This window comes from Mastomys coucha, unplaced genomic scaffold (assembly GCF_008632895.1).
Source record: "Mastomys coucha isolate ucsf_1 unplaced genomic scaffold, UCSF_Mcou_1 pScaffold22, whole genome shotgun sequence".
Classification (NCBI taxonomy): domain Eukaryota; kingdom Metazoa; phylum Chordata; class Mammalia; order Rodentia; family Muridae; genus Mastomys; species Mastomys coucha.
This window is the reverse complement of record NW_022196905.1, coordinates 174,552,881-174,566,067: the sequence shown is the minus strand read 5'-3', so window position 1 is coordinate 174,566,067 and position 13,187 is coordinate 174,552,881. Positions and strand designations below refer to the sequence as shown.

The 13,187-nt window shown below is 43.4% G+C and overlaps 1 protein-coding gene across 3 annotated transcripts in view; it reads right to left on the bottom strand.

The window, feature by feature from the left end:
- The window catches only part of Tex15 (testis expressed 15, meiosis and synapsis associated), a 61,634-nt gene extending 53,205 nt beyond the window's left edge, over positions 1-8,429 (bottom strand). The window contains exons 1-2 of one of the 3 annotated variants that reach the window (XM_031339512.1): positions 7,630-7,796; positions 2,817-3,013 (exon numbers count right to left, since the gene is read on the bottom strand). The gene's annotated coding sequence lies outside the window, so the exon portion shown is untranslated. Of the gene's footprint in view, positions 1-2,816; positions 3,014-7,629; positions 7,797-8,211 lie in introns of those variants that run through there. The other 2 variants (XM_031339510.1, XM_031339511.1) reach the window with 2 other exon arrangements.
- Between the last annotated feature and the right edge of the window lie 4,758 nt (positions 8,430-13,187).

Sequence of the window (13,187 nt, the reverse complement as noted above, 5' to 3'; positions counted from 1 at the left end):
GAAGGGAGGGGAGGGGAGGGGAGGGGAGGGAAGGGAAGGGAAAGGAAGGGAAGGGAAGAAGGGAAGGGAAGGGAAGGGAAAGGGGGGAAGTTACTTGAGGGAGCAGCACAGAAAACAAGAGGAGGAGGCAGTCTTCCTGGGACAGTTGTACAGAGGCAGGTTGCAGAGAACAAGCTAGACACAGGTGAAGACTAAGGAACGAGGAGCTAGAAGATCAGAACAGCTTGCAGGGCAGTGTGAGGCCGAGCAGAGCAATTCAAGACAAGTCAAGAGAGAAGCCAGATTGAATCCAGTCATCTTGGAGAGGATTTTGAGTCAGAATAGCTGAGTTGATAAACCAGTCAAGAGATTAGAAAGAACTAGGAAAGGGAGGTAATTCAGCAGTAAGTCTTAGAGGCCTAGATAAGCTTGTAGGAGTGCTAGAAGTTTCCAGGATGAGGCCTAGGTTAGCAGGAAAACTGAATCAGGTGAATAAAAGTTACTTTTACAACTTTTGAAATCTACAAAGGCACAAAATTAGAGGAAAACGCTATCTGGGAGGTTAGGGCTGTAACTCAGTGGCAGCGAGCGTGTTTGCCTAGCTTGTGTGAAGACCCAAGTTCAATTCCCTGCACTGTTTAAAAAAGTGATCTTGCAAGATTCGTAACTGCACTCTGTAGTCACTGGTTATGTGAGCACTGGGACCTAAGAAGCACCTTAATTAACAAAATCCCCTGTATCTGGGAAATCATCTGTGGTAGGTGGAGACTAGTAAAGGCAGCTGTTTTCAGTGATGCCCAGGTGGCAGCATCACACCTGGGAACTTGTCTGTCCAGTGAATCTAAAACAGACCTCCCGAGCTTACAGGATGGACCCAGCAATCTGTGTTCTGAAAACTTCTCCAGGTGATGGTGACCCAATGTTCAGATCTGCTCGTCTGAGAAAGTTCTGAAGAAAGAATCAAGACACCTAAGGAGGGCCCCACACAACATCAGTGCTATCTTTTAGCCAATATTAGTTAGTAGTAGGAAACAAACTTCACTTTTGGGTGCAATTGCTACTACTAGAGGAAGAAACAAAACAAAGCAAGATGAGGACAGGGAGAAGGCCTCCAGCTCTTCACTACTACCAAGCAACCACCTGTTCCCAATTTGGAAAAAGAAGTGCAGCTACACATCTTAGCAACTGCTTACTCATGCCACTCATGTACATATGAACACATAGCTAATGAACTCTTTATACTGATGTGACACACTACTAACATAATAAATATGTGCTTCGCCCTCAGTCACTTCTATAATTTGTAGTGATTAAAATTTTTTTTTTTTTTTTTTTTTTTTTTACGTCCCTTAAAATTTTTAGGGCAAACTCTCCTTCAGGGATAAGCACCTAATTATACGGGTCAAGTGAAAATAAAGTTAAAAGTAATTTGCATGCTTAAAATCTGTCCCAAGAGCCCAGGCCATGGGAAATCGTACTTTCAGTCCGGCTGCTTTTCATTAGGGGAGTAACTACTGTTAAGGGGCCCCCAAGGATTATGATTCCCTGACTTTCTTTCCCTTTGGAGTTTGCAACCTTTGGTAAAAACAGATCAAGTTCCACAGACCTAGAAGTCATCTTGGCTTCAAAGAAAGATGAGAAAGAAGCTAAGCTCAATCAATCCTCTACTTCTCCTTCTTCTCCAACCATACCGAATGGGCAAATCCACCCAATACAACAAACTCCAAAACAAGAATGATTACCTACACTACCACCTTTTAGATATAGACACTATTTTTATTTTAAACCAAGTATTAATGGCAGCAGATGTGTTCCTCTAAGGTACTGGGTTAAGAATACAAAAAGAATAAACTTGGACCTCAGAATGTCATGTCTTTACCATTCCTTTCCACAGATAAAAGCAGAGCTGGCTACTTGGTCAAGGTCCTAGACATTACACGGTCTAGAAGAGTATACAAAGTGAAGGTCTGCTGTGCTGCCAGGCTGTGAAGGGTGGAAAGATGATCAGATAATCATCAGAGCCCAAACTAAGTACAGTCTTTGTTCAGCAGATGCAAATTATACTGGAATGGAATTGGGAATTATTGTAAAGGCAGGGGATAAGATTAGTGGCTAATTCCTCATGGTTATGACACTTTTTAGAAGACATTTGGGAAATACAAAGAAATAATCAGATGATTAAAGATAATGACTAAATTTTCAAGGGACTAATATAAAACTCCTGGAAGAAAAGAACAGTAAAAGTAGTTTATTTAATCTTTGTAGAAAAATCTATCAGGTATTTTCTTCCACAACAAAATTACCTCTGAAACCTGTCACATCTAAGAATCCCATCATCAGGTTAATCAGTGTAGAAAAGTAATTACAAAGATGACAAGCTTCTAATGAGAGCTGACCAACCCAGAGGTGACCGTTCCACCACCACCTGCTTTCTTGTTAAATGGACTCCTTAGTTTGCCTTTAATGCTGATCTTTAACCATCTCCTTAGTTCTTTGTATTTCCCTAATGTCTTCTATAAAGTGTCATAACCGTGAGGAATTACCCACTAATCTCATCTCCGCCTTTACAATTAATTCCCAGTTCCTTTTAAATATAATTTTAATCTGCTGAGCAGAGAGTGGACTGTTTTGGGCTGTGTTGATTAGCTGATCATCTTTCCATCCTTCCACAGCCTCGCAGGCAGCACAACAAAACTTCACATCTTATACTGTTCTGGGCCACCTCAGTTCTAGGGCTTTGACCAAGCAGCTAACTAGGCCGGTATACAGAGTAGCTCTTGCCGGTCAGGACATTTCTTTCTCTCTTTTTTAAACAGGAAGCTATCTTTCTCACTCACCTTTCAGTCTGGTGGGTTGACTCAGCACACCATGATGAGATGCAACCTTCCACACTCTGCTTCTCTCAAAAGGGATCTCCCTAGGAAGTCCAAGCTGGCCTTCAACTGGCAATCTTTCTGCCTTGGTCTTTTTTGAGTTTTGAAATTACAGATGTATATACCCCTCAAGTTTGCCTATGACACCCCACTTCCCACACCTGTGCAAAAAAAAATTAGTACTTAATTTTGTAATGAGTCAATGCTAAGAAAAATTACTAACACAATTATATTTCCTTAATTCTCAAATTCTATGTTTTTCTCATGAATGAGGCAGAATGGTCACTTAAATTATTTTCAATGAATTTTAAATTTACCAACCTTCCTTCACATCAGCAACAATAATGTACCTAATTTACCTACATCAAACATTACATACATTTGCCTTAAGATTCTACCAGATTCCATTTCACAGTTAATAAAACTGAGGCACAGAAAGATTATAGGTCTAACTGGGATAGGTATGATGGATCTGTAAAGCTTTATCTAAGTATGTCCTTCTGCTGTTAACCTAAGTTGCTTCCTTTTCCTATGACTGTGCCTAGGATGGACACCTTAAATTAAAAAAAAAAAAAAAAACAAAAAAACACCATTGGTAAGTTACTGGGCTTAGACTTCTCTCACCATTACTCTCCTTTTACTTTGCTTATACAAGCAAAGACTTTTTTTTAATTTTATGGGAGCCGTCTATCCTTGTTTTGATCAATCAGTGACACAAAATTACAGTAGCCATCTATATCTACTAAGAAATAGTTGCTTCTATCTTTTCTTTTCTCTCCCTCTCTCTCTTCCTCTTCCTCTCTCTCTTTCTGGTTTTTCGAGACAGGGTTTCTTTGTATAGCCCTAGCTGTCCAGGAACTCAGAAATCCGCCTGCCTCTGCCTCCCAAGTGCTAGGATTAAAGGCGTGAGCCACCGCTACCCAGCCTATCTTTTCTTTATGTAGTTTTCATTCATTGCTCTTGCTAAGATCTTACATTAAAAGTTTAGTGAACTTGAAGTGTCTATTTCGTTAAGGTTTTCCCTGCCTCAGAGGAGAGAACACTGCCCCAGCCAACAGTGGACTAACGGGAGCAGCCACAAATTGGCAGTCACAGCCTGGTTATGTATTTAGCTCTGACACTATCTACTAAACTGAAATGCCTTCCAAAAACCACCTCCTTCACTTCTATTGCTCTTCAATTTGTTTTTGGTGGTGGTGGGTGTGGTTCTCAGACTTCCTAAATACTTCTCTTTAATACAGTTCCTCATGTTGTGGTGACCCCACCAACCATAAAATTATTTCATTGCTGCCTCATAACTGTAATTTTGCTGTTATGGATTGTAATGCAAATATTTTTGGAGACAGAGGTTTGCCAAAGGGGTCGTGACCCACAGGTTGAGAACCATTTTACTTCAACAAAACCCAACACCTTTAGTGTGTTAATCACAGGCCTTTCAAGTATTGGGGCTCAGGAAATGATACCCCACTGTATGGCACCCTGACTTTGAGTACTCTGAACCTGAGACTGAAAGGCTTCTGGAGGGAAGTCTCTTCTCTCACCTTTTCTCATGACCTGTCTCCCATCCTTTGGAAGTAGCTCATTGAAACCAGTCCGTCTTTTTCCTATGACTTAAATCCACTCTCTCAAAGCAAGCCAGAAGGTAAGACAGCCACTCTCTCCCTTCTTTAAAGACCCTTATCTCCAGAGAAACAGGCTCTGCAGGGCTTTCCTGGCAACCATTATTACCACTACACACCTTACTCTAGGTCATTCTGAAGTAACATCTGATTAAGAGTTTTCCTGGCCTTTTGTAATTGTAAAACTTTGATTCAGTCTGGTTAATCTCTCTTTAAAAACGTAACAAAATGGGGCATTACCGCATCATGATGCTTACAATAGGTGAGGAAAAGCAAAACAAACAAACCCACAGAAGCCAGTGTGCCTCAATCTAAAGATCAGCAAGACCAGTGGAAGGCAAAGGTTCCCGATGACTTAACATAAAACGGTCATTCAGTCATTCTCATTATAGTCAAGATGCTCAGTCTATAAAATTACTAGTGCTAACAAGCTTATAAAAGAAATAAAGTTTTAAGTTAACTGGCAAAAGGTAACTGCCCCCCACCCCCCACCCCTACCTCCTGAGGCATTTTAAGAGAGTGAATGAGTGTGTGAAGTTTCAGATTTGTATCCTGACAAGCTACTCAACACTCGATCACTGTTTCTTAAAGTCTTCACACTTGGAGGTATGATAGGCTACACCTCTGAGAAAGACTGAGAGAATAAAAATGTTTTTGTCTAGTGGCTAATAGGCACTGAACAAAGCTCTCCAAAATGAAAACTAGGTTCATTTGGATAAGGATTGTGTACATCAATTAAGTTATACTAGAAAAAGCAGCCACTCCAGTTTAGACAAAGGCTCTGGCTGCAGTAGCAGCAGACCCCTCAGGAGCTGCTAGCATTAATTTCAAAGGGCAGTGATTACAAAGGCTTTACACACATAGACTACACATTCCAAGGACACAGAACTGCTACCACATTACAGGGGATTTTCTTCATAGGCAAAGCTGCATATTTACTTATGCATATGGTTTTAATTGTTTTTCTTTACCTTAGTCCTTCTTGTAACACAACCCTACCTACTAAAATATAACTGTCTCTATTACATTAATTTCTGACAAGCTAACACAGTATATACTAAGCAAACTTTACAAAGCTAAGTATTACAAAGGAAAGCTAAACCATCCCAGGAAAGCATTTTTAAACACATCAACTCAACAAATAAAATACTGGTGTTCTAGAAATGCCTGCTGAACAAGGAGTTCATTTTTAATCAAAATAAGGAGGTCATTTTCGTCTTTAATATATAGTACTATAGATTTCAAGCAAAACTAATCACAAATAGAATATTCAGGGCTGGAGAAATGATCAGATTTCTTTACACCTAACAGCGCATTCAGGCACTTCAATAGACTAAATTATCCTTCAAAAAGGCAAGCATTCTGAAGTGAAGGTGGAAATAGGAACAGAGCAAAAGCATACTGAATGAGTACACTCAGCAAAACCAAAAAACAAAAATACCAAACTCGACCAACTTTCTAACACCAGCCTTCCAGTACTGTGAAACTGTGGTCACTTACCCCAATTTAAAGAAAGCACAGCCCAGGTACCATTCCTTATCCTTTAGGATAATAAAACGTAACTTTACACTTGAAAAATGCCCAAGTAGACTAGTTAGTATAAGGAAATTTTTTTTAAAAGACCCAAGGGTCACTTGAGTAAAGGTGTAAAAATGTTTAGCACGCTGTAAAAGTATGGGAAGATATACGGTACAATTAAAGTATGAGCTGCTAGGATTAAACATTTCAGAAAAGGGTGAGTTACTTGTTTATGAATTCTTCCTTAACCATTTCTTAACAAAGAATTCACACAGGCACTAAAGGTGTTTAAACATTTTCCCAGCAAATCTTTATGATCACAGAAGATTCAGACTTTTAAAATGTCTAGGCAGGGCTGGAGAGATGGCTCAGCATGTAAGAGCACTGACTGCTCTTCCAAAGGTCCTGAGTTCAATTCCCAGCAACCACATGGTGGCTCACAGCCATCTGCAATGTGATCGGACACCCTCTTCTTGTGTGTCTGAAGACAGCTACAGTGTACTCACATACATAAATAAATCAATCTTTAAAATGCTTGGGCAACAGTTAAAAACAGGCTTTTGCTTTGTTTTGCTCTGAATCAAAGTTTTTGAGGTCATCAAGGACAGGGGTTGCAAAAGTAGGTAAATTAATAAATTAATAAATACTGATTCGCTCCCAAGATCCTTAAACTCAACTGTTAAAACACTCTCTGCTCCAAAAAGCAATGTTTTTTTTTTTTTTTTTTTTTTTTTTTTTTTTTTTTTTTTTTTTTTTTTTTTTTTTAAGAGAGAGATTTTATCTTACTGTGTAGCTCTGGCTGACCCTAAAAGCCCTCTGTACACCAGGCTGGCCTCCAACTCAGAGATCTGCTTGTCTCTCTCTGCCTCCCGAGTGCTGTGCCACTATGCATGCCCAGGTTGGTAGCTTTAAAGATATATTTTTAAGTGGAAAAAAAAGGGGGGGGGAGCTTTTGGGGTCGCTGTTTCATAATTTACTTATTTTGCTTATACAACCTATTTTGACCATTTATTCTTTCCTCTTCCCTAACTTCGTGTGAAACCTGGAAGCTCTTAAGCAAACTGAAAATTATTTTCGAAACGTGAACTGAATAACAGTTTTTCGAACGTGGACTACGTTTATTCTGTCTACACGGTCTTAAAAAAGGAAAATTCCAAGTTGTAGACAGGCGATGGATACGTTTGTGGCATTCTACGCTATACCCTGAGGTGGTCCCCTATTCACCCGTCTCCCCACAACAGCACACACGGTCCAACAGCTTCACACTGCGTGCGGCTCGCACTTCACAACCGGAGGGCACTGTGGCATCTTTAAAGCATCGGAGTTGCCAACACTGTCAGCCTTTTCCGCTCTTTGGACCATCGCTGCCTAAAGAGCCCCGTCCACACCCCAACATGGCCAAAACTCAAACACTTAGGAAACTGCCAAGTGGCTTGAATTTAATTTACCTGGGAAGGCGACTCTGTCACACCCACACCACCACAGGCCCCTCAGGTGACAATACGTCAGCATCCAAAGAATGGACTCAAAGCATGAAGGACCACCAAAGCGAACCCACTCACAGAACCTCCACTCAGGCACCTCAGGAGCAGAGTCTGCAGCAGGAGACTGGCCGCCACCGCCCCGCGCCCCTGCCCTACCTGCGAAGGTCCGCGTCCACCTGCTGGCTCTCGCAGGGAGGCCGCGGGCAGCCGGAGCCCAAGGACGGACATCGTCCGGGCGCTGGCAGCGACAGGGACCCGCGGTACAGGGCAGCCTCCGCCCTACTCGGGAGCCGCTGCCCCACGAGTCCCAGGGGGCGGTCCGCGGGGCGGAGCCTCTGCGAGCCCCGCCCACCTCGGGGACTCCAGGGCGCAGCGCGGGAAAGCCAGCGGGGGCGGGGGCGCATCGCCCCCGCCCTGCTCCGCGCACGCGCAGGTGTGGAGACAGCCGCCCAGGTGCCGACGCCCATGGAGCCCGCATCCCCCGTGATGAGGGGACCCCGGGTGTGGTGCTGGGGTAAACACGTACGCTAACGCGGCCTCACACCTCTACACGGCGCGGGCTCAGCGCTCGACGCGGTGGAGGAAATCGGGAGTTCGAGGCCAGTCTGGTCCACAGCGAGAACTCTCACGCCTCAAATTAAGAGTGATGATAGTCATAATGATACCACTTCCACAATTGTCTGAAACCCGCCACCTTTACCTCCCTCCCACCCTCATCCACCACATGCTCCCACAGACCTGGAGTTCCTTCATCCCTCCGGCGCCTCAGAATTCGGCGTACGCCCGGGCCTGGACACCGACACGCTCCTCTCGCCTCTCTGGAAAGTTCAGGAAGCCGCTGGCGAGGACACTTATATACCTCCACGCCCTCACGTGCAGGAGGTGGAGCCAGGGTCCAACTGCGCGCTTGCGCAGTAGGAGGAATGGAAAAACCCCCAGCAGGCTTGAGCAGGCCTTGGTGGAATGGGGTACGAGTTCCCTAGAGCACGCTGAGGTTAAACTCTGTGCGTAGGGGATATGCCCCCTGCAGTAGTAGGCTTGCGGAGAACTGTTAACACCAACACCGGCTTCTGATATTATTTTAATAAAATAGATGGGTTGAAAGGGAAATTGGGCTGCAGGGCCCAATTTTGTGACAAAACAGCCCAGGCTTTGCATCCCCTGAGGATGGAGCTACGGGAGGTTCTGAGCTGCCTGACATGGGTGCTGGGAACTGAACTTGGGTCCTCCAGGAGAGCAGAATTGCTTAGCTAAAGCCTAAGCCCGTAGCCAGCAAATGCATTTCTGTTTCAAGGATCTCCTTGAATTCAGAAAGCGAATTCTCCTTTTTCCAGCCTGGTTGGAGGCTCTTGTGGATCACAGAATCTGGATCCTCTGGTCAAGTCGTTTAGATTTTTTTTTTAATAATTTCATTTTATTAAAGATTATTTATTACTATATGTAAGTACACTGTAGCTGTCTTCAGACACACCAGAAGAGGGCATCAGATCTCATTATGGATGGTTGTGAGCCAGTATGTTGTTACTGGAGTTTGAACTCAGGACCTTTGGCAGGGCAGGGCAGTCAGTGTTCTTACCCACTGAGCCATCTCGCCAGCTCCCTGCCTCTAGCTGGGATATGAACTTAAGACCTTTGGAAGAACAGTCGGTGCTCTTAACGGCTGATTCATCTCTCCAACCCGACCACAGCCAATTTGAAACAATTCAAATATCTACCAACAAAAACTATGGCTTGGGCTGGAGAGATTGCTCAGTGGTTAAGAGCACTGACTGCTCTTCCAAAGGTCCTGAGTTCAAATCCCAGCAACCACATGGTGGTTCACAACCATCTGTAAAGAGATCTGACACCCTCTTCTGGTGTGTCTGAAGACAGCTACAGTGTACTTAGATATAATAATAAATAAATATTAAAAAAAAACTATGGCTTGTTCATCAACTGTAATACTTGAGAGTAATGTAAACAAAAGGTAGTTGGATGCAAAAACATGCATGAGTTTCACAAAATAATAGAGAGGAAGTCAGAAGGAACATGTATTGTGAGGTTCCAGTTATACACAGCTTCAAAATAAAATTATGTGTTGAAATTTGTAATAAACATGGCTAAAGTGTGATTTCCATGGAGATCAGCATAATGGTTCCCTTTAATAGGAAAGTAATTTTGTCAGTATGCTGTAAGGTTTTAAAGATTGTGTGTGTGTGTGTGTGTGTGTGTGTGTGTGTAGTAGAAGGATATTTTTATTCTACTCTTTGTCTTTCAGATTAATTTTGACACGGTCAGAAAGGGTGACTTCTGCAATTCTGTTTTGGAAAATTTATCGGGGTCAATTTAATTGTGTTAATATTTTTCCCCTCACATAATATATTCTAGTTATGATTTTCCCTCCCTCTCTTCCTCCCAGTCCCTCCACACCTCTGTCCATCTGGACCTACTCCCTTTCTGTCTCTCATTAGAAAACAAACAGGTTTCTTTTTTTGTTTGTTTGTTTTTTGTTTTTTTCGAGACAGGGTTTCTCTGTGTAGTCCTGGCTGCCCTGGAACTCACTCTGTAGACCAGGCTGGCCTCGAACTCAGAAATCCAACAAACAGGTTTCTAAGGGACATAACCTAACACAACGAATCCATCAGAATTGGACAAAACAAACAGAAGGAAAAGAGCCCAAGAAAAGGCACAAGAATCAAAGCCTTCATCCCTGCGTTGTAGCATCTGGTACAGGCAGGCACTATGCACACTGCCAGAGGAGAAGCATAAACGACAACCCAGCCAAATGGTCCACAATGGTGTTCTGTCTGCGAGACACGCTAGAGCTGAGGATAACGCAAAAGTTTGTGGCGGTAACCAACCAATATCTGATCTGACTTAAGGCCCACTCTACAAGATGGAACCCGTACCTGATACTGCTTGGGTGACCAAGAACGTGAGACTTGATAACCCAAGGACCTAGGCTAAAACCAAATACTTCTGTTCGAAGAAAGTGGCAATCAACTGACTCTTAATGACATCCTGCTACACTCAGATCAGTTCCTGGCTCAGCCGTCATCAGAGAAGCTTCCTCCTGCAGCAGATGGGAACAAATATAGAGACGCACAGCCAGATATACACGGGGTGAGAGACCTTAAAATATTCCACCCTAAATGGAATGTCTCCATCAAATCCCTCCTCTTCACAGCTCAGGGATCCCTGTGGAAGAGGAGCCGGAAAGAGTGTAAGGGCCAGAGGCAATGGAGGACGCCAAGAGAACAAGGCCTTTTAAATCAATAGGATCAAAGCTCACAGGAACTCACAGAGCCTGAAGCAACATGACCAGAGCCTGCGTGAGTCTGCACCAGGTCCCTGCATAGGTATATGCCCAGGCACATATAATGGTTTCCAGTTTAGCGTTTTTTTTTTGTGGGATTCCTGACTGTGCCAATGCGTAGGACTCTGGTTCTTGTGCCTACTCTTGGGCTCTTCTCCTTGTTTGTTTTGTTCAATTCCATTGTATAATTATCCCTTAGATTCCTTGGATGTTTGTTTTCTTTTTTTTAAAAAAAAAAGATTTATTTATTATTATAAATGTGTACACTGTAGCTGTCTTCAGATGCACCAGAAGAGGGTGTCAGATTTCATCACGGGTGGTTGTGAGCCACCATGTGGTTGCTGGGATTTGAACTCATGACCTTCCAAAGAGCAGTCAGTGCTCTTACCCGCTAAGCCATTTCACAAGCCCCGGATGTTTGTTTTCTAATGAGACAAAAAGGGGTGGATCCAGATGGAGGTGGGGAGGAACTGGGAGGAGTCGAGGGAGGGGAAACCATAATCGGGGATATATTATGTGAGGGAAAAGATATTTTTCAAGAAAAGAAAAAAAATTTAAATTAGTCTCAATAAATTTCTCAAAACAAAATTGCAGAAGTCACATTTTCTGACCACTTCAAAATTAATCTGAAAAATAAAGATCAAAAGAATATCCTACCCGGGTGGCGCTCGCCATTAATCCCAGCACTCGGGAGGCAGAAGCAGGTGGATCTCAGAGTTCAAGACCAGCCTGATCTACAGAGGGAGTTCCTGGACAGCCAGGGCTACACAGAGAAATTCTGTCTTGAAAAACCAACTAAACAAAGAAACAAAAAAGAGAACAGAAGAAAAATACGCTTCTAAATCAGTTGTGGGTTGCCCTGATCTGTTTGTACTCTGATGTTAATTCCGCTTCCCCTCCTCCACCCGACCGGCATTCAGTCACTTACTCAGGTGATGTCACGTGAACAACCTGTGATTGGGCTCTAGCTGGGAGGTGGGATGGGAGGTCTCAGAGAGTGAGGTCAGGCAGAGAGAAGGAAAATGGAGGACAGAAGAGGAGGATGAAGCCAAGATGGAGCAGAACCACGTGGTCAGGAGAAACTGCAGGTAGCAAAGAATCTCATAGCTGGGGAATAAGTTAGAACAGTGCTAGATCTGCCCAATCTAGGCACATAGTTTATAAGGAAAATAACTGGATTGTTTTTTCTAGGGGCTTATTGAGGTTGGAAATTACTACAGCATAAATCATTTGGAGATTAAAAAGTCTCTGTAAGCTGGGCAGTGTTGGTGCATGCCTTTAATCCCAGCACTTGGGAGGCAGAGACAGGCCAAGCCTGGGCTACAGCGTAGACCAGGTCTACAGGTCTTCAGGCCAAGCCAGGACAGCTAGGTCTACAGAGATAAACCCTGTCTTGAAAAAAAAACAAAAAACAAGACAACAACAACAAAAAGTCTTTTGTAGACAGGAGAGATGGCCTAGTGGGCAGGAGGAAAGTTTGCTTCAGAAGTTTGAATCCCCAGCACCTGCATACAAAGCCACATACGGTCCTTGCATCTGTGATTCCGGCAGGAAGGCGGCAGACAGGAGGAGTCCTGGAGCTTGCTGACTATCAGCCAGCTCCAAGTTCAGCAGGAGACCTTATCTCAAGGAAAGAAGGCAGAAAATGATAGAGGAGGACACCCACGTCCTTCCTTGGCCTCTATATGCACACACACACACACGTGTAACACATACACTCAGACATGTACACACACAAGCATACACTATACACACATATGCACATATCACACACACGTACAACACACACAGAAGTAATTTTTTGAGATGAACCAAGAAATGCAATTGCTAAGTATACTTTGGTAGGGTGCCTAGTACTTTCCTGTACCAACAGCAACACTAGAATGTAGGGGCAAAGGTTCAGTGGGGGAATTTCAGGATTCTTGGTGTTCAGTGAGCTGTGTGGGCGTTGCCTTTAGCAATGCTGCCTGCCTTGCTGTCAGTTTGTGGACAGCCACCTATATAGTCCTGGTGTATTAGCTGGGTTTATGTTAACTGATGTATACTTCCTTGATATGTATGCTGTATTTTCTTTTGTTTTCCTTTGGAGGACTAATATGTGTAAATTTTTTGTTGACTAAAGAATACTAAAACGTGGGCTAGGGCTCAGCGGGTAAGAGCACTGACTACTCTTCCAGAGGTCCTGAGTTCAAATCCCAGCAACCACATGGTGGCTCATAACCATCTGTAATGAGATCTGACGCCCTCTTCTGGTGTGTCTGAAGACAGCTACAGTAAATTATGGTGGAGAGAGCGGGGCCAGCAGAGGTCCTGAGTTCAGTTCCCAGCAGCCACACACATGATAGCTCATGCCCATCCATACAGCTACAGTGTACTCATACACATAAAATAAATAAAATAAATCTTAAAAAAAAAAAAA